General features: G+C 31.7%; 1 long non-coding RNA gene across 1 annotated transcript in view; it reads left to right on the top strand.

Annotated features, from left to right (window-relative positions):
• The window catches only part of LOC128248290 (uncharacterized), a 52370-nt gene extending 51442 nt beyond the window's left edge, over positions 1–928 (top strand). Inside the window, exon 4 of the long non-coding RNA XR_008264526.1 lies at positions 657–928. This is a non-coding gene — a long non-coding RNA (uncharacterized LOC128248290). The remainder of the gene's footprint in view (positions 1–656) is intronic.
• The last annotated feature ends 2584 nt before the right edge of the window (positions 929–3512 follow it).

Here is a 3512-nt window from a genome sequence, read left to right as displayed (position 1 = left end):
TATATATATATATATATATATATATATATATATATATATGGCGGGGGCTGGCTTTTTTGTCCTCCCCACCACTTGACAAAGATGTTGGTATGTTTACGTCCATGTAAATTAGCGGTGAGGCAAAAGATACCGATAGAATAAGTACTAGGCTTACAAAGAATTAGTCGTGGGATCAATTTGTTCGACTAAAGGCGGTGCTCCACCATGGTTGCAGTCAAATGACAGAAACAAGTAAAAGAATAAAAGTATGCATGTATATGTAGGCCTGATGTAGGAGGGTAGATTAATGTATATTTTCTTCACTAGCATGTTTCCTATTTTACTATTCGCAATTTTGCATATGCTCAGTTTATATCTTGAATTTAAGACCATCTGTATTTTCAAACGATAGATAGATAAATAGATATATGGACAGACAGACAGACAAACAGACAGACAGACATATAGATAGATAGATAGATAGATAGATAGATAGATAGATAGATAGATAGATAGATAGATAGATAGATAGATAGATAGAAAGGTAGATAGATAGATAGCGTATCGGCAATGGATTACCGAAGCCATTTGAGATGTTTTTTCTTTCAGAAAGTTAGAAACATTTTACTGCCATTCTTAATGTCAAAAATGCAATGAATTTCTTATTCTCCTTTCAGAAGTCTGAACCGAAAGATTCTGTTATCAATTCTGATATGAAAAAATGTGTGGAATGAACTACATGCAATTGAAGATACACATAATCAACAAAATATTTTACATTTCGTTGACTTCACATCACGTGGATATCTTAAACTTCAATAACGAGTCAGTGAGGAAAGTATCCAATAACATCACCAACCAGTACCAGAATTCACCTTAGTCTATGTCTTAAATACATAAATAAATTAATATATATCGGCGACTATTTTTTTTATTTATATTCCTTACTTTCGTGCAATGTTTTCATTTAAATTATTGTGGTTAGATGAAAACATTTCTTTTCTTTTTTCTTTCTTTTTTGTTCTTCTAGGAAAAAGAAACGTAATTTGTTTTCAAACGAAAATACTAATTGGAATTTGTATTCAATAAAACTTTATTCATCAGACTAGAAACAATATTTTTTGCCTGTTTTCAAATTAGAAATTTTAAACATTAAACTAAAACAAACCAGAGTTGCTTGGCTTTAGACATAGTAACTGACTCTTATTAATTTTATTTTTGATTCGGGTTATCCATTTCTTAATGGTTACGCAAGTTTCGGTGGAAAAAATATAATAAAATGATCACGAAAGGCGAAAATAAACAAGAATCAAACAAGGAAAAGAAACATAATAGACCAAAAAATAAATAGCCTCAAAACGTGAGATAATCTTTTGTTCTTGATAACTTCTTTTAGTAATGAGCGTGCTGTTTTATTTTCTATATTCCCCTTACTTAATCTGGTTTCGACGAATAAGTTTGGAAAAAAAATGTTTAAAAATTTGAAGACGTCATGCTATATTTTTCTTTTTACAAAGAAATGTTCATATGACGTTAGAGGATTACAAGCTGGATAGGCTAAAGTAATTTATAAAATTGATCAAGTAAGAACATCTTTTTGTATATAAAAAGGAAACATAATGTGGAAATTCATGTGTGTTGAAAAAAATAAACACAAGAGTTGAGAGAAAATGTGGGTGTATTTCGTGAATCGTGCCAGATAGTGTCTGGGTTGCCAACTGGTGCATAGGACCAAATAACACTGTAGAAAGAGATGAGTTAAGGGGTTTGTTGATTGCTAACCATGTGCCAAGGTGTCCCGATCTTTAATATTCAACTGATTAGCATGTTTCGAGACTACGAGGAGATGCTGTAGGTTTCGAAGCAGTTGTCCATAGTTATCTTCCTTATCTTTGAGTTTTCAGAGATATTCATAAGTATGTATGTATGTATGTATGCATTGTATATTATATTTCTATACATCCTCTGTATAACGAGATACCAACTATTATTTCTTCAGCCGTATACGCTTTTCCGTTATGTAGAAATAAACATGTTGTACATTTTTAAACTTACAGCTTTCTCAAAATAGTCGTGTCACAGTAGAATAATATAGATACTCTATGTCTTCAGTTACTTTCTACAGAGAAGATAGTTTACTTCTTGAAGTAAAGCCAAAATTTTACTGATAACAACTGTCAAAGTAAAACATGTGATTAGTGTGAAAAGGAAATATAGCTTTCAAAGATATTCTCTCCTAAGACTTCGCTGTTAGTACTATCTGTATGGACTTTGCACAATATCAACCATCAAACACTTCAGAAAATCACAATTATATTTGTGCATGTACATAATTATGTTTATTTATATATACATACATATATATATATATATATATATATATATATATATAAATTTAAGGAATGGAGAAAACGCATGTTATAACTGCATACTTTATTCCGATATGCGTTTCGAAGAATTACAATTTATGCGATCCATAGGAATCGGCGATGTTAGAAATGTAAACTTCTCCTCAGGGAAATGCATGGGAATCATCTTATACACATATATATACATATATATATGTACATACGTATGTATGTGTTTGTGTGTGTACAGAGTGCTCGAGCTAAGTTTATCGAGTTTCTTTGTTTCTTTTTTCAGGAACTGCAAGCATGTTGTATAGGTGAACAATCAGCGGCGTTGGAGAGCATAATGATTAATCTTGCAGTTGACAAAAAGTTAGTATACATGGTGAAATGGAGGACACCTGAATATTAGAAAAGTCTTACATGTGTAATGATGATTCGTACGGGGTATCAAAATTCCGACAACACGAATGCTGCTCAATGGTCTGTGAATACTGTATAGGCTTAAAGATGCAACGGAAACTACGAAGTCGTGACCAGCAGAAAAGGACACAGCAGGGGTTCTAACTTGTGTAAAAAGTTTAGAACTACAATACTCTCCTATATAATGGTGTGTTTATGCCCGCGTATCATAGTGGTTCAGCAAAAAAGAGTGATAAAATAAGTACTGGTGTTGATGTGTTCCACTAAAACCCAGCGGGTTTATGTCCCAGCATCGCTGGAATCTAATGACTGAAGCAAGAAGAAACCCAAGGAAAATGAATACAGCTGAAATAAATCTTCATTTAATATATAATCTGTAAGTTCATAATCTATCTCAAAATATCATCGACACCTGAATTGTATTCTAGAATTTTCCATACGGTACAATAATAAGTAAAGCTCGTAGCGTAGTGTATTAAAAATACTGCCAAAAACTTATTCTAAAGCAGTAAAACCAAGTATAAAATTCTCTGTTGCTTACAAAACAATACCTCACACCTCTACTTCAACAACCATATTCAATTGTTTTAATTTCTCTTATTTACTGTTTTTGATTGACTGACACAAAATTAATTTTAATGGAAGGCGAGACTGTATTTATTTGACTGCAAGATCTCTCTGTGGAAGGAACAGAGTGTATATAAACTGTAATTTACGATTCACTAATACACACATAAATATACATATATATATATATATATA

Source organism: Octopus bimaculoides, chromosome 7 (genome assembly GCF_001194135.2).
Source record: "Octopus bimaculoides isolate UCB-OBI-ISO-001 chromosome 7, ASM119413v2, whole genome shotgun sequence".
Lineage (NCBI taxonomy): Eukaryota > Metazoa > Mollusca > Cephalopoda > Octopoda > Octopodidae > Octopus > Octopus bimaculoides.
This window is presented reverse-complemented; position numbering and strand designations above follow the sequence as displayed.